The sequence below is a fragment of the Lepisosteus oculatus genome, unplaced genomic scaffold, assembly GCF_040954835.1.
Source record: "Lepisosteus oculatus isolate fLepOcu1 unplaced genomic scaffold, fLepOcu1.hap2 HAP2_SCAFFOLD_45, whole genome shotgun sequence".
NCBI lineage: Eukaryota > Metazoa > Chordata > Actinopteri > Semionotiformes > Lepisosteidae > Lepisosteus > Lepisosteus oculatus.
The window spans coordinates 1,268,178-1,289,499 of record NW_027167988.1 but is presented as its reverse complement, the minus strand read 5'-3'; the positions used below and the strand labels follow the sequence as shown (position 1 = coordinate 1,289,499).

The following is a 21,322-nucleotide window of genomic DNA, read 5'->3' as shown; positions in this document are numbered from 1 at the left end:
CCAACGTCGAACAGGCACACGTGTCAGACATGGAGAGCGATGAGAATGGGAACCCATGCCTGCAGAGCACAATGGATTAGCAGTCCATCGCCTTACATTCAGCCACCTTGTCGACGAAACTGGGCTGTCCGGACATGGGTTGGCGCGCTCCAGATGATCTTTTTCTTTTTTTTCCCTCGTACTCGAGGGTCATTTTCCTGTTCCACATGCGATTTCAACATTTTCCTCGGGAGATGTCAAGCCAGCAAGCCACTGCTGTGGTTCAGTGGCCAGTGTGGAGTTCAGTGGCCCTGTTGTACACAGAAAGCACATTGAGCTCCTTGCACATGAAAAGTTCCAGATAAAAGCCATTTGTCAATCTTTCTCTTGGTGTCAATGTTGCTGTTGTATGTAAAGGTGGCAACTTGCTCAGCGAGCAGGCGGAGCACACACCGAATGCAGATGTGTCTGAGTGGTGTGTCCAAGTAGCTGCAAAAGGACAGTGCTCCCGGGGCGCTGTGGCTGAGTTGGTTAAAGCGCCTGCCTAGTAAACAGGAGATCCTGGGTTTGAATCTCAGCAGTGCCTTCTTTGTTCTGTCTTCTCAAACAGAACTGGTCCTTACGGACAACCACCTACGGCTAGACTTGCAAGTATTCATTTCCTATCTTTAACGCGACTTGTTTTTCTTAAAATGGATGCAACTTGCAAAACATGAAATACAAACCTTGCTAATCAGCGCTAGCGGCTGGCAAAAAAAAAAGAAGTCAGCAATGTTTTTTTTTCTTTAACCTTAACCCTGCTAACGGAGACGAGTTAATCGACCGAGTCTATGCAGCTTAAACGGTGCGCACGTCGGGTTCTTAGCTGAAAGGTTGGTAAATCACGCTCACCCCAGTCCTTAATCTTTTAAAGAGGACACAAAATTGAACCTAGTCGCCACATCACATACATCCTGTTCAATGATAAAAAGGTAACATCTATCCTCTCTCCAGAGTAAATCTCACGTTGAGGGCATCTTTTTTTTCACTTTACCGTGAGTTGGGCTCGGCTGCACAGAGGAGAGAGCAGAGCAATGAGGTCACGGGGACAGGGGAGTCACACGCTGGCGGTTTGAATACGCGGAAGATCACTGAGGGATCCACAGTATGTGGACGCTCCGTGCGCCATCAGTCCACACTCCGGACTCTGAATCCTGCCATCCGAGTTAAGATCTCGGCGGAACCTGAGGCGCAGTTCCTTCTTAAAACGTAATCTGGTGAGCATTTCTAGAATCGTACTTGTATAGATGCAGCCTTTAATGTGTTGCTAGGTTAAAATTGATGACTTCTTGTATTTCAGTAGGCAACTGCCCTCTTGATTTTGGATTTAATTTCTTTATTACAGGGGCGCTTTTATGAAGACAGAGTCATGTTCAGGTACTTTGCTTGATGGAGGAAGCTCATTTCGGACTCTGTGATCTGCTCACCTGGAAAGGTCTGCTGTACTACTACAAGAGAGAAGTAGAGTCTGGAAGAAGGGACAATTTTATGATGCTTTGGAAGATAATGTTTTTTTTTTCTTATACTGAAAATGAAAGGTAGGTGTTTCTATATGGACTCAGTCTTTGGAATTTGTATATATATATATTTCAGTGATCCCTCAGCCATTCCTTCTGTATTGTAATTCAATTTCTCTTTTAAAATTCCTTCCCCACTTCTAGGACCTGCAGTTGCTGAACTCCACAATGGCTTCTATTGGAAAGTCTGTGACTGAGACCAAGTAAGTGTTCACTTTTTTATGAAACCATTATTTATTTTGGAGCAATGAGCAATTCTTATATAAATGCAATAAAATCATTATGCTCAAACTATAAGAGAGAATTTTAAGGATAATTTAAGAAATCAGTCTTAGCTTGTTTCTATACACAGATGGTATTATTTATTTTCAAAGGAAACCCGCGAGGATTCCCCTGGTGTGCAAGATGTGCCTGAATACTTTTGATCAGCTTCCTACTCACTTGAAGAGGGCATGTATGAAGCACGCCACGGCAGAAGAGATCAGGATGGCCTCTCAACAGGCGAGGGAGGACATGATGAATCACCTGAAGAACGGGGTCATCGTGGATTACCACAGAATAGAGATCGTGTCTGGTGAGGCAAACAGGATAGTGGTTGTAAGACTGCTAGAGTCCTTGGGCCTTTTTGTACATGGGAAGCCTGAAGACACATCGGCAAGGTGAGATATTTTTAATCTGTAAGGCTTCTGTAGTTTCTTTTTGAAATCATTGTTACAACATATTATGTAAAAACATGTTGAAAAGAATCTACCTGCATTCCAGCGGCCCTGAGCAAGAGGCCGCTGTCCAGGAGGAAGAGATGCCAGAGGCTCCTCTAGAAACTGAAACAGAAGCGGATAAGGAAGGGGAAGATGTGAGCTCTGAAGAACTCTATCAGCAGTAAGACTTTTTATTTTTCAGATGTATCTATTTTTTACTAAATTTCTAATTTGACTTATAGGTATAAAATGTTTAAACCGGTGTTTTATATCCTTACAGGCCCTGAGTAGTTAAAAAGTATCAGCAGGCCGGAAGAGAGTGGCCCAAGCTGGACTCTATAGAAAGCACTCCCTGGATGCTCCTCTCCTGATTGGATTCAAACAGTACCTTACCAAGGATCTGGGAGTGGCAAATTATTCTCAGGAGGTATTTATTTTTTAAAGGCATTAAAAATTAAGCAATGGTATCTTCATTGTAAATGTTTTTATTTCTTAGCTTAAAATTCACCCATGTGAAATGATGTCAGCCATAAACATCATGACTCTATATTTCCTACCCGAATCTATTCTACTTAAATTATTACATTATACACAATTTGAGTTCATTTTAAAAAGTAAAAGGTAATGAAAGGAATGCATTTTTATAAGAAAGATAATACCGATATGCATGTGATAATCTTCCTTATATCATGTAGTGCGTCATTTGGACACTTTGTGGGCTTGAAATACAAAGAAAATCATGTTCTATGGTACAAGATAAATACAAAACTTAAGCTTTTATTTTAATTAGATTTGTTTATAAAGCATAAGCAATCATTTATTACATTAATATATGTGAAAATAACATTTAAGCATCATACATTTAGTCCCTAATGCTGAAAGAAATGATCATAGAACATGACATCTAACCTTACCTGTGGCGTCTTTAATCCCTATTGCTCAATGCACGGTGAAAGCATTGCATACATGTGTCTGACAATGAGGAATGGGCCCCTGAGACAGTCATTTGCATGTTTCACAAACAATCGTATATTATTAGAGATTCTGTTTGGGATTCGAATGTGCATTCGGACAGCAATCCCTTTTAAGAAATGATATGTTCTGGATGAGGTCAAAGGTGATGGAACACTGTATTTAGGATGTGTTTGCAGTGATTGTGTGTCTCCTGCTTCAACGCAGTGATATATAGATGTGCTCCTGTAATTTATTGGTTCATGCCCAGGGCAGTAAGCAGTCTGAGGATTTATTTCCAGACGGCATAGAGCAGTGAAGCAGTGAAGTAGTGCAACACACTGGATCATTATATTATTAGAATCTATTCTACTGAAATTATTACATTATGCACAATTTGAGTTCATTTTAAAAAGTAAAAGGTAATGAAAGGAATGCATTTTCATAAGAAAGATAATACCGATATGCATGTGATAATCTTCCTTATATCATGTAGTGCGTCATTTGGACACTTTTTTGGGCATGAAATACAAAGAAAATCATGTTCTATGGAACAAGATAAATACAAAACTTAAGCTTTTATTTAAATTAGATTTGTTTATAAAGCATTAGCAATAATTTATTACATTAATATATGTGAAAATAACATTTTAGCATCATATTATTACATACAGGTCTCTAGCTTCAACACAGTGCTATATATATATATGCTCAGTGATTTATTGGTACATGCCCAGGGCAACAATCAGAATGAGGATTTATTTCCAGACAGGCTACAGGTAGTGTTGTGAAATACTTCAACACACTGGATCGCAGATTTAGACCCCCTGCACTCTTACTCCTTAAAAACCAAAGAAATGAAGATATGTAGCAATCACATTGTAACAGGGGTGACAGTGACTTAATGCTTATACTAGTGGACTTCTGGTACCTTTAGGGTACGGTGTTCCCTGAAGGGCTCTCAAACCACGCATTTCAAATGCCTAGCTGTATCGCTGATGTGTTGCACCTCAGAATCACTTACCTCTGGTATCTTTAATCCCTATTGCTCAACGCATGGTGAAAGTATTGCATAAATGTGTCTGAAAATGAGCAATGGGCACCTGAGAGACTCATTTGCCTGTTTCACAAATGATCATATTTGACTAGAGATTCTATTTGGGATTCAGTTGTGCATTCTGACAGCAATCCCTTTAAAAAAACGATACATTCCGGATGAGGTCAAAGGTGCAGGAACACTGTTACTTGTTCCTTTATAACCCGGTTATTGATGTCATTAACAACATTAATCCCAAACAGAGCTGTTGGACTCCCTCCTCTGGCCGTTTTCCACCAGTTGATTATTTCATCAACCAATGCACTAATCAAGCTCCCAAGGCACTCTCTATACCCAGTAAACATAGGTCTAACCTCACCCAAGGAGAAAATCAGGTGCTCCAGTCTCTCCGCAACAGGGATGATATCGTCATCAAACCAGCGGACAAAGGAGGTGCTGTTGTGGTGTGGCGTAAGGATCTATATATCTTTGAAGCCTCTAGACAACTAACTGACACTTCTGCCTACCTCCCTCTCCAACAGGACCCTACCACTGACTACCAAAAGGAAGTGGTATCCACCATTTCCCTTCTTATCAGCAGTAACGAGCTCCCCCAGGAGGCGAACCGGCTCATCATGGAACATCCACAAGTATCTCAATTTTACCTCCTCCCCAAAATCCACAAACCGGACACCCCTGGACGCCCCATCGTATCAACATGTAACTGTCCAACTACTTACATCTCAGCCTTTCTCGAAAGCATCATGAGACCGCTGGTTGAAGATCTTCCCTCATACATCAAAGACACCAACCACGCGCTCCAACTTTTCAATGATTTCCAATTTCAGGGTACCGAATGCCACATTTTTACCATGGACATCACATCTCTGTACACCGTCATTCCCCATAATGACGGCCTTACAGCCCTCAAGCACACGCTGGACAAACGCACAGTGCTTGATCCACCCACCCACACCCTGGTACGCCTTGCAGAATTGGTCCTCACACTGAACGCATTCTCTTTCAATAATCTTTTTTACCAACAGGTCAGTGGAGTGGCCATGGGCACCAGAATGGGACCCAGCTATGCCAATATTTTTGTCGGCTGGGTAGAAGAACGCTTCTTCGCTTCCTACACTGGCTATGTCCCTGACCTCTACAAGTGATATATTGATGACTGCGTCGGTGCCGCCACATGCTCCAGCGATCAGCTTGAGTTCTTCCTGCACCATTTCACCTCCTGTACAGCTCATTTCACCCCAACCATACTAAAAACTCTCTTCCTTTTTCACAGTTCCTTAGGTTACGACGACTATGCAGCGATGACATCGACTTCGAGAACCAAGCCCTCGAAATGTACTCATTTTTCATCAATAGAGGATACCCCAGCAGTGTGATTGACAGGGCCCTTGCCCGAGCCAAAAACACCCCCTGGACCATCAACCCGATCAGGAACTCCCGCCGTAACAACCGCATTCCTTTGGTGCTTCCTTACCACCCTAACACACTTCCTATCCCCAGGACCATTAACCACAACTTTTCCATCCTACAGGATGATCCCTCCATTGGGGCCCTCTTTTCTGATCGCCCTATCATCTCATATCGCTGACCACCTAATCTGCGTAACCTCCTTGTTCACAGCTCCCTTGACCGCCCTCAACAACCATCCACACCAGGCACTTTCCCTTGCAACAGAGCTCGTTGTATCACCTGCAAGTACACAGCCACCACCACACTCATTCAAGGCCCCTCAGGACAATTCCGGATCACCCAGACAGCATCTTGTACTTCCAGCAACCTCATTTACTGTATCTCTTGCAGTAAATGTCCAGCCATCTACATTGGAGAAACAGGAAGGAGACTCGGAGACCACTTCAGAGAACATGTCAGGGCTGTGAAGATTAAAGATCTCTCCAAGCCCATTGTTTCTCATTTCACCTCTGACGGCCCCGACCACTCTAATCTCTCCGTCTGTGTTCTCAAAAACGGTTTTCCGAACTCATACATCAGAAAGACCACCGAAACTAAAATTATTCTGCAGCTAGGATCACACATTCTCCCTTCCCTTAATGACAGACTACTGTTCTTTTAAATTTTCTCCATTCATTGGAAGTTTCATTTCACACCTCTCTGCACCCATTCTGACTTCACACCTCTTGATTGGCCTCTCTTTCTGTCCCCTGCTCCCGCCTCTCACTCCTCCACCCTCCCAACCTTTGTTCTCCCGCTACTTTACCTCTGCCTACTGCCCTGTCTCTCTCACACCTGAAGAAGGCTCCATGGCCGAAACATTGTGTTCTCTTTCTTCTTTTTTTCAGCATGGAATAAACCTATTACTTGTTCCTTTGTAGCCTACGCATGCTGACGCAGCTACCCACCTGAACTACACTGTATTTAGGATGTGTTTGCAGTTATTCTGTGTCTCTAGCTTCAACACAGTGATATATATATATGCTCACTGATTTTTTGGTACATGCCCAGGGCAATAATCATTATGAGGATTTATTTCCAGATGTGCTAGGGGTAGTGTTGTGAAATACTTCAACACACTGGATCGCAGGTTTAAACCCCCTCCACTCTTACTCCTTAAAAACCAACAAATGCAGATATGTAGCAATCATATTGTAGCAGACACTCATTTGCCTGTTTCACAAATGATCATATATTACTAGAGATTCTGTTTGGGATACGGATGTGCATTCTGACAGCAATCTCTTTCAAAAAATGATTTTACCTTATCGCGGCTTTGCCCTCTTGCCTCTTTGGATAATATCTCCATCTTGTGGTCGTTGTTGGTAATTACTAGACAATATCTCCATCTTGTGGTCGTTGTTGGTAATGTCTTCTTATGCCCTTTTTTATTTCAATTCTCTATTAGTTGTTTCTAGAATCTCTACAATAGAGTTGAAAACATCACTTTTATAGCAGACAATATGACATTATTTATAGTCCAATTAGAAATTTATTACCCTGTTTTTAACATAATAACAAATTAAAACTAAGTTTGAAACACCAGGAAACATAAAAAATGATTTTTAGGAAAACCATGAGGTTCTCTGTGTCCGATGCCTGCAAGGGGAGAAAGCTAGAATACTTTGATTTTTCAAAATTTGAAAATAAACATCATATAACAACAGCTTTCATTCCTAGGAGTGAAAAATAACCATTTTTGAAGACATATTAGTTTCTAAAACACTACAATAAAGTTAAAAACATCTGTTTTATATTACATTATTTTTTGTGAAATTAGTCATTTTTTGCACTATTTGTAATATAATTTCTAATTAAAAGTGTTTAGAATTAAGTTTTGAACAACAAGGAATACAAAAAAAAAGATTTTTAGGAAAACCATGAGGTTCTCTGTGCCCGATGCCTGCAAGGGGAGAAAGCTAGAATCCTACACAGGCTCCTGGAGCTCTGGCCTGGCTAAAGAGGCTGAATTTATCCCCTTCAAAGCTCCATGAAAAATGATCATTTAAAATTTGAAAAAAAACCATCATATAACATCATACAGATGCAGCCATTCAAAATGCGCGGTAAAAACCCGCGGTACAGTAACCTACCCACAAGCCACTGCAGGGCACCGGAGGGCACCGCGGTAAGTGATTGGCTGGCCAAAATGACCGACAGGGGCACTCGTGGTGCATTGGTTGGTAGTGAAAAGATTTAATCATTTAATGTGCACATTTCAATCCGCTTAGTTTTGAATATTTATATGGATTTTACCACTAAAGGGAAATTTTAGTAGCTGAGCATAAAAAGAAGAGGAGCATAACGCATCTGAAGGTCATAAACGATATTAATTTAGGAACATAAACATTACTGTATGTACATAAACTGTACTGTGTATGGCTGGTCTTGGTAGTTTAAAGAAAAAATACACACCAGTCTTCCATTTCTCCCTAAACATTTTAAGCATGAAAGTTTTATGAAACGGTACCCAAATATGCGATTGCTGTATAGAATGAATTTTAATTTTAAAAAATTATTTAACATGAAAATTAAACTCTTTACATCTTCCACCTGAGAACAGTCACCCGTTGCTACCCAACGCAGAAACACAGCCACTAACTAGCAAAGAGAGGACATTAGCTAGCCAATATGACAAAGAAATAAATGATTATTTTGTTTATTTCTTTTGCACATTTATTTGAACATTTCCATCGATTGTACAAGCACTTGGAAACTGTCCAATCCCTAGTTCATCAGACATTTTCTTTTACGCTGCGAGCATTCTCCTGGTCTGGCTCCAGTCTGTGTCTTCTAGGATATAATGCCAGCGAACTCTTGTTTTTATGTCCACTATAACAGACAATCTCCTTTGCTTTTAACCGAGCGTTATGCATAATAATGTTCACAGCTCTGTCCAGCAAATTAATAATAAACTTTATTTTATATAGCGTTTTAAACGAATAAGTAATTAGATTGCTCATAAACCTAATCATGAACCATGTTGATTTCCATAGGATCCCCGCGGTTGCCTGGCAACAGTCAGCTTTGCACAGTGGCAGTATCGTAGCCTGTGACGTTTAGCCGAGGCGCGATTATTGCTAGTTGAAAACTTTTCCCAATACCCCGCTTCCGCCGGTTTGCAATACAATCGGCGAAAGCAATTTTTGACAGTCTCGTCAGGGACTGAGCAAGCTGTTTAAAGACAGATTTTGTCATGGTGACACCATGGTAGAAAGAAACGAGCTTGTTACGTCTCAACAGAAACGCTCTTTAGCTCTTTCAGCGTTATGCAGAGAACAGCGTCTGTCGAGATCACTTTTGAGTCAGCGCGAAACGCCGTGTGCTGTCAGTTTGATTTCATATTGCTCGTAGCGGTGCCCGGCTTTTGTCTGTCAAACGTTAGGTTGCGCTTCTTCATGCTGCATCGTCGGCATGAGTGGAGCTTTTTAAACGTCTGTACTTACTGCGCCCCATAAGAAATCGTTTGTCGCCGTTCAAAAGAGATTGTGCGATGTCCTGCAGCGTTTGCAAAGCAAACCTTTGACAGTTTGAAAAGAGCGTAAATAAAAAGTCGATTCCTGTGTCTACCTCTAATGTAAGAGCTATTTCAAGTGCGGCGTGGTGCGGCTTTTGAAATGCTTGAGGGCATTTCTCTGTTGTTGATTCTTTTTTTGTGTGTAACAAAGTGGCATTTCCATGTCCGGACGGGGAGACTTTATCATTCCGACATGAAGCCACCCTTAAGTCCTCTGAGGCGTGTCTGTCTGCAAGGCTTGTATTTTGGAAATGTTTTTTTGAAACGGAGAACGACTTTGAAATAGGCTTCCGCCGGCGCCTCGCGATCCAGGTAAGATTGTAGCAAGAACGCAGCGGCGGTGGGGTTTGCTGTAGTCGTGGCCGAGTGGTTAAGGCGATGGACTTGAAATCCATTGGGGTCTCCCCGCGCAGGTTCGAATCCTGTCGGTTATGTTGTCCGCCTCCAGTCGGTGTGTTCCGGCGCAAGCAAAGAAGTGCGCCTCTTTGCTGTTCCTGGTGGTTTTAAAACGCCAAATCCCTTGTACCCTATGCCTTGGAAATAAGTTCTTCAGCGTCCGCGAAAGGCATTTTGCAGCTGGAAGCAGATGTCGACGCGTTTTGTGCAGAGCACCAAAAAAGCGTCTTTTTTGAAGGCCCAGGCACTGAGCATTGGTGGTTCAGTGGTAGAATTCTCGCCTGCCACGCGGGAGGCTCGGGTTCGATTCCCGGCCAATGCAGTGGCTTTTGCAGCGAGCGGCTCCATCACTTGCATCCCCTTGCAACTCGCAACTGAAAACCCACTGAAGCTAAGCAGGTGTGAGCCAGGTCAGTACCTGGATGAGGGTGAGCTACAGGGAAAAACAAAGCTTCCAGCTGGAAGCGGTGTTAATGGTGCTGGCGGGGGGGCGCTCACCCTGAGGTCTGTGCGGGTCCCAATGCCCCAGTATAGTGACGGAGACGCTGTGTTGTAAAAGGGCGCTGTCTTTTGGATGAGATGTAAAACCGAGGTCACAGCGCTCTGTGGTCATTCAAAATGACCACCAAAACCTTTGACAAAAGCTCTTGGTAATTGATGGTCTTCAATAATGCTTCTCCTTTAGGTACATTTTAAATCAGCTGAAAAATGCTGTGAAATGGGGGGGCACTTTAGGCCAGTGTAGGATTTGGGTTACAAGAAACATGAAACTGCCCGAGAAAGCCCGTACACTGAATTACACGGCTTTCTATTCAAAGGAGGACAAAAGAAATTCCCTGAGTTAGATTTTTTGCAGCACAGAGAGGAGCACTGTCGTGAGGCCGGTTAGCTCAAGTTAAGTTGTGTATAATGTAATAATTTAAGTAGAATAGATTCTAATAATATAATGATCCAGCGTGTTGCACTACTTCACTGCTTCACTGCTCTATGCCGTCTGGAAATAAATCCTCAGACTGCTTACTGCCCTGGGCATGTACCAATAAATTACAGGAGCACATCTATATATCACTGCGTTGAAGCAGGAGACACACAATCACTGCAAACACATCCTAAATACAGTGTTCCAGCACCTTTGACCTCATCCAGAACGTATCATTTCTTGAAAGGGATTGCTGTCCGAATGCACATCTGAATCCCGAACAGAATCTCTAGTAAAATACGATCATTTGTGAAACAGGCAAATGACTGTCATTCCTCATTGTCAGACACGTATGCAATGCTTTCACCGTGCATTGAGCAATAGGGATTAAAGACACCACAGGTAAGGTTAATTCTAAAATATTGGACTCATATTCTTATGATGGCAGACATGATGCTGCTTTTAAAACCGGGGTTAATGGACATTATATGACTGTCAATTCTGTTTTGTTTTGGAGACTCTTGGCTGCCTATGTGGTACAGTGCAGCGTGAAGAAAACCTTTTCCAAAACTGTGTCAGCTCAAAAGTTGTAAGAAAATCTTTCCAGCTGCTTTAATTCTCTTCATTTTTGTCATTTAATTGTCTGTCGGCACTATGTAGCAGCGTTGCATGACAACCCATCTCACCACGGAAAGGAACCTAACAGCTTTTGTAAGAGAGGAGAAAAGGACCTGGCCCGTACGGGACTCGAACCCACAACCTTGGTGTTATTAGCTCTAACCAACTGAGCTAACCAGCCTCACGACAGCAATCCTCTCTGTGCTGCAAAAAATCGAACTCAGGGAATTTCTTTTGCCCTCCTTTGAATTGAAAGCCGTGTAATTCAGTGTACGGGCTTTCTCGTGCAGTTTTATAGTTCTTGTAACCCAAATCCTACACTGGCGTGAAGTGACCCCCCATTTCACAGCATTTTTCAGCTGATTTAAAATGTACCTAAAGGAGAAGCATTATTGAAGACCATCAATTACCAAGAGCTTTTGTCAAAGGTTTTGGTGGTCATTTTTAATGACCACAGAGCGCTGTGACCTCGGTTTTACATCTCATCCAAGAGACAGCGCCCTTTTACAACACAGCGTCTCCGTCACTATGCTGGGGCATTGGGACCCGCACAGACCTCAGGGTGAGCGCCCCCCCGCCGGCACCATTAACACCGCTTCCAGCTGGAAGCTTTGTTTTTCCCTGTAGCTCACCCTCATCCAGGTACTGACCTGGTTCACACCTGCTTAGCTTCAGTGGGTTTTCAGTTGCGAGTTGCAAGAGGATGGAAGCATTGGCCAGGAATCGAACCCGAGCCTCCCGTGTGGCAGGCGAGAATTCTACCACTGAACCACCAATGCTCAGTGCCTGGGCCTTCAAAAAAGACGCTTTTTTGGTGCTCTGTGCAAAAATCGTCGACATCTGCTTCCAGCTACAAAATGCCATTCGCGGACGCTTTAGAACTTAATTCCTAGGGAGCGGGTACAAGCGATTTGGCGTTTTAAAACCACCAGGAACAGCGCTTCTTTGCTTGCGCCGGAACACAGCAACAGGAGGTGGACAACGTAGTTGGCAGGATTCGAACCTGCGGGGGGAGACCCCAATGCATTTCTAGTCCATCGCCCTAAGCACTCGGCCACGACTACAGCAAGCCCCGCCGCCGCTGCGTTCTTGCTACAATCTTACCTGGATCGCGAGGCGCCGGCGGAAGCCTATTTCAAAGACGTTCTCCGTTTCAAAAAAACATTTCCAAAATACAAGCCTTGCAGACAGACACGCCTCAGAGCACTTAAGGGTGGCTTCATGTCGGAATGATAAAGTCTCCCCGTCCGGACATGAAAATGCCACTCTGTTACACACAAAAAAAGAATCAACAACAGAGAAATGCCCACAAGCATTTGAAAAGCCGCACCACGTCGCACTTGAAATAGCTCTTACATTAGTGGTAGACGCAGGAATCGCCTTTTTATTTACGCTCTTACCAACGCGATGGAAAGCAAAACAAAGAAAGCAGAGCAAAACAAAACGAACAAACGAAAACCCTCACTTCCCGCACTTGCATATAACGGTGTTACGTGCCCAAGCGGTATTGTACATCATCCTAGCACTGCACCCCGGGGCGTACGGTATATGGGACCGAGCACACGCCACGAATCGTCTCGAATCACTCCCTACAGCTGTAAGGCGCCTTGAAGCATACACCCCCAACATTCTTCCTTGCGCATCTGTGAAAGGTAAACTCTTGAGCAAACTGTGAACCAACTCTAAGGAAACTAATCCGATTAGACGTTACTTTGACTCATCCTTTAAGGGCCCCTTGTTAATTGGAGAAATCAATGATCTCGAATGAATTCTGTATGCGTTAAAAGACAGCTATACACAGAAAACATGCAGGACACTACTCATGATGTTTCCCGAGCCGAAACACAGTGCGTTTTTCCAAGCCATCTGACAAAGCCCGCCCACTGAAAACTGCAGCAGATCGTGTAAAGACGTTCAAGTTTGTAACTACTGCACGCACAGGAAGCAGAATAAATTCCTCTTTTCAAAATGTCAAAGGTTTGCTTTGCGAACGCTGCAGGACATCGCACAATCTCTTTTGAACGGGGACAAACGATTTCTTATGGGGCGCAGTAAGTACAGACGTTTAAAAAGCTCCACTCATGTCGACGATGCAGCATGAAGAAGCGCAACCTAACGTTTGACAGACAAAAGCCGGGCGCCGCTACGAGCAATATGAAATCAAACTGACAGCACACGGCGTTTCGCGCTGACTCAAAAGTGATCTCGACAGACGCTGTTCTCTGCATAACGCTGAAAGAGCTAAAGACATTTCTTTTGAGACGTAACAAGCTTGTTTCTTTCTACCATGATGTTACCATGACAAAATCTGTCTTTAAACACCTTGCTCAGTCTCTGACGAGACTGTCAAAAATTGCTTTTGCCGATTGTATTGCAAACCGGCGGAAGCGGGGTATTGGGAAAAATTTTCAACTAGCAATAATCGCGCCTCGGCTAAACCTCACAGGCTACGATACTGCCACTGCGCAAAGCTGACGGTTGCCAGGCAACCGCGGGGATCCTATGGAAATCGTTATCAATCGTCTCATGGCATGTCGTTGCTGTAACGCTTCATATTTGCGGCAGGACACTTCCCGCCCCCCAAAGAAAAGAGCGCCAATCAGACAGGCGGAGACCGAGGACTCGCAGAGCAGATGGCCACAGTCACCGTAATAAGAGCGATTGTGAGCGGTTTTGTTTTCTCTCTATGACCAGCCCAGCTGCGCCCCACCCGAAGGCAGGGAAGCACAAAAATTGTATGGAACTCATTCATGCTCCTCTCCATGGAAATCTTTAGTAAAAGGCAAAAGATTTGTACGAGATGAAGAGAAACCAGAGTGCGTGGCTGGACAGCTGCAGGAGCCCAGGCCGCCTTCAAGGCCTCTGCCCTGCCGGTCGTGGTTGGCAATGCACCTGGCCTTACAAACGAGCCAGTGGGGCCCGTTCAGCTCCGGGCTCATCGTCTGCGGCTCTCGGCTTACCTGGCAGGGGAGATACCTTGATCAGCCTGTAGTTGGAGTAGTTGGATTGTTTTCTTGTTTTGTGGAAGCAGTGTTTGTTTTGCAGTTTGAGATGGCAACCTTTGGATCCCGCAAGAATGCTGTACGTTTTGAGCTTTTGGATGACCTCTTCATGGATCGTATGCAGTTCAGCAGAAAAGTGTTACAGAAGGAACTTGGCTTTGAACCTCGGCACTTGGATTTCATCTTCGCTCTCCCAGGTCAGAAAGCATTTGAGGTTGTTTTTGCTACCTATTCTCTGTTTGAACAATGTGTGGATGTGTTTGAGGCAAAAAGAGGGAAAGTTCCTGCTCTTGAGAAGATCAACTTGCAGCCTCTGACACAGAGAGAGAGGAAAACGGTGCATGTTGTTATGTTCTCGGAACTGGCAAAGACGGAGGACATTCACACCTGGCTTAAGCAGTACTGCACCGTCCACCATGGAACTGAGGTTAGAGATGTTGACGGTATAAAAACAGGAGCAAGGAAATTCGAGGTTCGCTTGCTACCGGACAATGTAAATGGAGGCTTAAGGCACCTGCCCTCTACAATCCGGCTGGGCGCCTGCAATGGCTATGTTTTTTATGTGGGACAACCAAAGGTGTGTCGGCGCTGTGGTGCTGTGGGACACCTGGCATCGTCCTGCACTGTGAAATGCTGCAAGACCTGTGGCAAACAGGGACATTTAGCCTCTGACTGTTCAATGCTGCCAAAGTGCAATTTATGTGGCTCGGAAGGACACATTTTTAAGAACGGACTGATGGCGCACGGAGGGTCCATATACTGTGGATCCCTCAGTGATCTTCCGCGTATTCAAACTGCCAGCGTGTGACTCCCCTGTCCCCGTGACCTCATTGCTCTGCTCTCTCCTCTGTGCAGCCGAGCCCGACTCACGGTAAAGTGAAAAAAAAATATGCCCTCAACGTGAGATTTACTCTGGAGCGAGGATAGATGTTACCTTTTTATCATTGAACAGGATGTGGCGACTAGGTTCAATTTTTTATCCTCTTTAAAAGATTAAGGACTAGGGTTAGCGTGATTTACCACCCTTTCAGCTAAGAACCCGACGTGCGCACCGTTTAAGCTGCATAGACTCGGTCGTTTAACTCTTCTCCATTAGCAGGGTTAAGGTTAAAGAAAAAAACATTGCTGACTTCTTTTTTTTTTGCCAGCCGCTAGCGCTGATTAGCAAGGTTTGTATTTCATGTTTTGCAAGTTGCATCCATTTTAAGAAAAACAAGTCGCGTTAAAGATAGGAAATGAATACTTGCATTTAATTAAGTCTAGCCGTAGGCGGTTGTCCATAATGACCAGTTCTGTTCGAGAAGACAGAACAAAAAAAGGCACCGCTGGGATTCGGACCCAGGATCTCCTGTTTACTAGACAGGCGCTTTAACCAACTAAGCCACGGCGCCCCGGGAGTGCTGTCCTTTTGCAGCCACTTGGACACACCACTCAGACACATCTGCATTCGGTGTGTGCTCCGCCTGCTCACTGAGCAAGTTGCCACCTTTACATACAATAGCAACATCGACACCAAGAGAAAGGATGACAAATGGCTTTTATCTGGAACTTTTCATGTCCAAGGAGCTCAATGTGCTTTCTGTGTACAACAGGGCCACTGAACTCCACACTGGCCACTGAACCACAGCAGTGGCTTGCTGGCTTGACATCTCCCAAGGAAAATGTTGAAATCGCATGTGGAACAGGAAAAGGACCCTTGAGTACGAGGGAAAAAAAAGAAAAAGATCATCTGGAGCGTGCCAACCCGTGTCTGGACAGCCCAGTTTCCTCGACGAGGTGGCCGAGTGGTTAAGGCGATGGACTGCTATTTCATTGTGCTCTGCATACATGGGTTTGAATCCCATCCTTGTCGCTCTCCATGTCTGACACGTGTGCCCGTTTGATGTTGGCCCTCCTGTCGTTTGCTCCGGTACTAGAGCCATAGATTTTCTAGCGGTGGCTGAACATGATATAGTAGGCTAACGTCGGTTTTGAGCAGTAACAGTGTTTACGTTCTGCTGCTGCCAAGTGGCTCTGGGTTGAGACCGCGTTTTCACTTACTTGCAACGCAAATGGAGAAAGCGTTTTTTGACAGTCTCTCGAGAGACTGCGCTAGGTGTTTAGGGATAGACTTTGTCAGTTCCCCCTGGGATGATGGCCTCTCAAATAGTTTGGGATTCCTCTAGACGTTTATACAGTAGAAGCCTGCTTCGTGGCTTAAATCCAAGCTAAGGAAACGAGTTAGAGGTCTGATGCAGAATTGCGAATTCAATGAACAGGAACACTACAGTACATTGCACTGTATGTGTGAGGAAAGCTGCCCCCTTCTGTCCCTTGTCGACTGAACAGAGGACTGTAAAGGATACCGAAACTTTAGGATGCTGGTTGGAATCCAGCTCCAAAAAGCCCCTTTGGGTGTTTTCTCATCCAAAAGTAAGAACAGCGAATCTCCCTTTGATCAAAAGCGCAACAGAGCTGTTTTCGGTGGAGCAGGTTTCAGACCCGTAGACCTGTTTTATTTGTAGGGCAGGGCGCATTCCCAAACGCGAATCTTCTGTTTTAGAAATGCTTTGGGCGGCGTGAAGTGAAAATAAGAAATGAGCTCCAGATGCACATGGAAGCAATCAAGTGTTTCATCCGAGCTGTTTCAAAGACTGCTCAAGAGCTTTCCTTTCACAGAGTCGCAACGATTAATGATGGGGTGCACCCTTCAATGCACCTTACGACTCTAGGGAGTGATTGAGACAATTCGTAGCGTGTGCTCATTTCCCTCTATTCCCCGTGTTGCAGTGGTAGGATGACGTAAATTATTGCTTCGACACGTAATGGCATTATAATCAAGTGCAAGAGCTGAGGGCTTTAGATTTGTTTCGTTTTCTATGGCGTTCATAAGCGCGCAAATCAAAGGCAATTCCTGCGTCTAAAACGAATGTAAATGCTTTTGAAAGTGCAGTGTGGTGCAGCTTGTAAAATCCTTGTCCACATTTGTGGTTTGTTGATGTTTGTTCTGTCTGCCAAAGTTGCATTTTGACATCTGGACGGGGAGACTTTATCATCTGAACGTGAAGCCAGCCTTAAACCCTCTGAGGCGTGTCTATCTGCCGGCACATATTTTGTCAAAGGTATTTATTTTTTTTTAACAGAGAGCGACTTTGAAAAAGTTTCCGCAGCCACCTTGCACTCCGTGTTAGATTATAGGAGGAATGCGGCGGCGGCGAGCTCGCTGTAGTCGTGGCCGAGTGGTTAAGGCGATGGACTCGAAATCTGGTCTGTGCAATTTTGTCTGCAACTGGCTGCTGGACTTTCTTATCGAGAGACCACAGGTGGTGCGGATAGGCAATAAAACATCAACACCACTCACCCTGAGCACTGGAACCCCACAAGGCTGCTGTCTGAGTCCAAGGTTGTACTCCCTATTTACTCACGACTGCACGGCAAGACAAAGCAACAACCGCATCATTAAGTTTGCCGATGACACCACTATAATAGGACTGATCAGTGATGATGACGAGTCCACTTACAGGGATGAAGTTATACAGCTGCTTAGGTGGTGTCATAGCAATAACCTGGACTTGAACATAAAGAAAACCAAAGAGCTAATAGTGGACTTTCGGAGACACAGGCCATACACTCACAGCCCACTCAGTATTGATGGAACGGAAGTGGAAACAGTCACCAGCTTTAGGTTTTTGGGAATTCACATCTCTAAAGATCTAACCTGGACTGTGAACACTGACTCTATCATGAAGAAGGCTCAGCAGCGCTTTTATTTCTTGAGGTGCCTCAAGTGATGGGGGATGCCAATACATGTGTTGGTGAACTTCTACCGCTGCACTATCGATAGCGTCCTCACCAACAGGATCACCGTGTGGTATGGCAACACCTCTTCGCGAGAAAGAAAGGCACTGCAGAGAATGTGGCCCAGAAGATCATCGGCTGCGGTCTCACCGAGATTAAACAGCTCTATGAGGACCGCTGTCGTGGTAGAATTCTGGCCATCACAGAGGACAGTCACCATCCCGGGCATGAGCTCTTCACCCCACTGCCCTCAAGCAAGAGATATAAGAGCATACGGACACTTACCACTAGATTCTTCAATAGTTTCTAACAACAAGCCGTGAGACTGGCGAACACATTTAGCCATCTCCCTCAGGCCACACCTACACCATCACCATCTACCTCTTTATGATTTCTTATCTATTGCACATCTCCAGTCATTGTTTACACGTCTGTATTGTTTACATTCAAACTGTCTACATGTTTACTTGCACATTGTCTATTGTTTGTTTGTACATTGTCTTGATGCACTGTTTGCACTTTGTTTTGTTTTTTACACTTGTTTTACAATCGAGAGACTTTCTATAAGTAAGCCCGTACACTGAATTACACGGCTTTCTATTCAAAGGAGGACAAAAGAAATTCCCTGAGTTCGATTTTTTGCAGCACAGAGAGGACCACTGTCGTGAGGCCGGTTAGCTCAGTTGGTTAGATTGTGGTGTTAATAATGCCAAGGTCGTGGATTCGAGCCCCGTATGGGCCAGGTCCCTTTCTCCCCTCTTACCAAAGCTGTTAGGTTCCTTTCCATGGTGAGGTGGGTTGTCATGCAACACTGCCACATAGTGCCAACAGACAAGGGTGTTGCAGGAGAAGAAAAATGTGTTTGAGATTTAAGAGTGTCTTAGGTGGAGCCAAAATCAAGTGTCACAAATGCAAGTGGTTGGATTTCCAATGTTTAATATGGTAAAAATAAGTGGAAGTTATCTGCTGGTCCGGCACAGTCTGCCATGCTTTTGTCATTTACTGTAAAGTGGTGTCGAACTGGGTGTCGAACTGGAGCCTCACTATTTGCATATGTGAGGCTCCAGTTATACATTGAGTGTCACATTAAATGACAAAAATGAAGAGAGTTAAAGCAGCTGGAGAGGTTTTCTTACAACTTTTGAGCTGACACAGTTTTGGAAAATGTTTCCTTCACGCTGCACTGTACAACATAGGCAGCCAAGAGTCTCCAAAACAAAACAGAATGGACAGATAGGAGAAAATTCCCACTCTTCCTGAAGTTCCCAAAATCCAGCACTGAGCGTAAACAAAGTGTCTAAGTAGCGTGGGAATGCTAACCCTAACCCTAGCTGGAGTTTGAGCAATCCAGCACTGAGCGTAAAAAGATGAGTCAAAGTAACGTCTAATCAGATTAGTTTCCTTAGAGCTGGTTCAGAGTTTGCTCAAGAGTTTACCTTTCACAGATGCGCAAAGAAGAATGTTGGGGGTGCACGCTTCAAGGCGCCTTACAGCTGTAGGGAGTGATTCGAGACGATTCGTGGCGTGTGCTCGTTCCCATATACCGTACGCCCTGGGGTGCAGTGCTAGGATGACGTACAATACAGCTTGGGCACGTAACGGCGTTATATGCAAGTGCGCGACGTGAGGGTTTTCGTTTGTTCGTTTTGTTTTGCTCTGCTTTGCTTTGTTTTGCTTTCCATCGCGTTGGTAAGAGCGTAAATAAAAAGGCGATTCCTGCGTCTACCACTAATGTAAGAGCTATTTCAAGTGCGACGTGGTGCGACTTTTCAAATGCTTGTGGGCATTTCTCTGTTGTTGATTCTTTTTTTGTGTGTAACAAAGTGGCATTTTCATGTCCGGACGGGGAGACTTTATCATTCCGACATGAAGTCACCCTTAAGTCCTCTGAGGCGTGTCTGTCTGCAAGGCTTGTATTTTGGAAATGTTTTTTTGAAACGGAGAACGACTTTGAAATAGGCTTCCGCCGGCGCCTCGGGATCCAGGTAAGATTGTAGCAAGAACGCAGCGGCGGCAGGGCTTGCTGTAGTCGTGGCCGAGTGGTTGAGGCGATGGACTAGAAATCCATTGGGGTCTCCCCGTGTTGGTTCGAATCCTGCCGACTACGTTGTCTGCCTCCCGTCGGTGTTCTGGCGCAAGCAAAGAAGCGCGCCTCTTTGCTGTTCCTGGTGGTTTTAAAACGCCCAATCGCTTGTACCCGCTGCCTTGGAAATAAATTCTTCAGCGTCCGCGAATGGCATTTTGCAGCTGGAAGCAGTCGTCGACGCGTTTTGCACAGAGCACCAAAAAAGCGTCTTTTTTGAAGGCCCAGGCACTGAGCATTGGTGGTTCAGTGGTAGAATTCTCGCCTGCCACGCGGGAGGCTCGGGTTCGATTCCCGGCCAATGCAGTGGCTTTTGCAGCGAGCGGCTCCATCACTTGCATCCCCTTGCAACTCGCAACTGAAAACCCACTGAAGCTAAGCAGGTGTGAGCCAGGTCAGTACCCGGATTAGGGTGAGCTACAGGGAAAAACAAAGCTTCCAGCTGGAAGCGGTGTTAATGGTGCCGGCTGGGGGGCGTTCACCCTGAGGTCTGTGCAGGTCCCAATGCCCCAGTATAGTGACGGAGATGCTGTGTTGTAAAAGGGCGCTGTCTTTTGGATGAGATGTAAAACCGAGGTCACAGCGCTCTGTGGTCATTCAAAATGACCACCAAAACCTTTGACAAAAGCTCTTGGTAATTGATGGTCTTCAATAATGCTTCTCCTTTAGGTACATTTTAAATCAGCTGAAAAATGCTGTGAAATGGGGGGGCACTTCAGGCCAGTGTAGGATTTGGGTTACAAGAACCATGAAACTGCACGAGAAAGCCCGTACACTGAATTACACGGCTTTCTATTCAATGGACAAAAGAAATTCCCTGAGTTCGATTTTTTGCAGCACAGAGAGGCGCACAGTCGTGAGGCTGGTTAGCTCAGTTGGTTAGAGCGTGGTGCTAATAACGCCAAGGTCGCGGGTTCGAGCCCTGTACGGGCCAGGTTCTCTTCTCCTCTCTTACCAAAGCTGTTAGGTTCCTTTCCGTGGTGAGAGGGGTTGTCATGCAACACTGCCACATAGTGCCGACAGACAAGAGTGTTGCGGGAGAAGAGAAAAGTGTTTGAAGATTTAAGAGTGTCTTAGGTGGAGCCAAAATCAAGTGTCACAAATGCAAGTGGGAGGATTTCCAATGTTTAATATGGTAAAAATAAGCGGAAGTTATCTACATGATAAAAGGAAGATTATCACATGCATATCTGTATAATCTTCCTCATGAATATGCATTCCTTTCATTACCCTTTAATTTTTAAAATGAACTCAAGTTGTGTATAATGTAATAATTTAAGTAGAATAGATTCAAATAATATAATGATCCAGTGTGTTGCA

At 44.6% G+C, this 21,322-nt stretch overlaps 8 non-coding genes across 8 annotated transcripts; 5 read left to right on the top strand and 3 right to left on the bottom strand.

Annotated features, from left to right (window-relative positions):
* Window positions 1–491: 491 nt before the first annotated feature.
* trnat-agu (transfer RNA threonine (anticodon AGU)) lies at window positions 492–565 on the top strand. Its single transcript has one exon. It is a non-coding gene; the product is annotated as a tRNA-Thr (tRNA).
* An 8,148-nt stretch (window positions 566–8,713) lies between these two features.
* LOC138229498 (U4 spliceosomal RNA) lies at window positions 8,714–8,855 on the top strand. The gene has a single exon (XR_011185909.1). It is a non-coding gene; the product is annotated as a U4 spliceosomal RNA (small nuclear RNA).
* Window positions 8,856–9,559: 704 nt separating this feature from the next.
* On the top strand, window positions 9,560–9,641 carry trnas-uga (transfer RNA serine (anticodon UGA)). Its single transcript has one exon. It is a non-coding gene; the product is annotated as a tRNA-Ser (tRNA).
* Window positions 9,642–9,854: 213 nt separating this feature from the next.
* Window positions 9,855–9,925, top strand: trnag-gcc (transfer RNA glycine (anticodon GCC)). The gene has a single exon. It is a non-coding gene; the product is annotated as a tRNA-Gly (tRNA).
* A 3,546-nt stretch (window positions 9,926–13,471) lies between these two features.
* On the bottom strand, window positions 13,472–13,613 carry LOC138229476 (U4 spliceosomal RNA). The gene has a single exon (XR_011185887.1). It is a non-coding gene; the product is annotated as a U4 spliceosomal RNA (small nuclear RNA).
* Window positions 13,614–13,843: 230 nt separating this feature from the next.
* LOC138229545 (U5 spliceosomal RNA) lies at window positions 13,844–13,960 on the bottom strand. Its single transcript, XR_011185955.1, has one exon. It is a non-coding gene; the product is annotated as a U5 spliceosomal RNA (small nuclear RNA).
* Window positions 13,961–15,459: 1,499 nt separating this feature from the next.
* Window positions 15,460–15,533, bottom strand: trnat-agu (transfer RNA threonine (anticodon AGU)). Its single transcript has one exon. It is a non-coding gene; the product is annotated as a tRNA-Thr (tRNA).
* A 4,704-nt stretch (window positions 15,534–20,237) lies between these two features.
* trnag-gcc (transfer RNA glycine (anticodon GCC)) lies at window positions 20,238–20,308 on the top strand. Its single transcript has one exon. It is a non-coding gene; the product is annotated as a tRNA-Gly (tRNA).
* The last annotated feature ends 1,014 nt before the right edge of the window (window positions 20,309–21,322 follow it).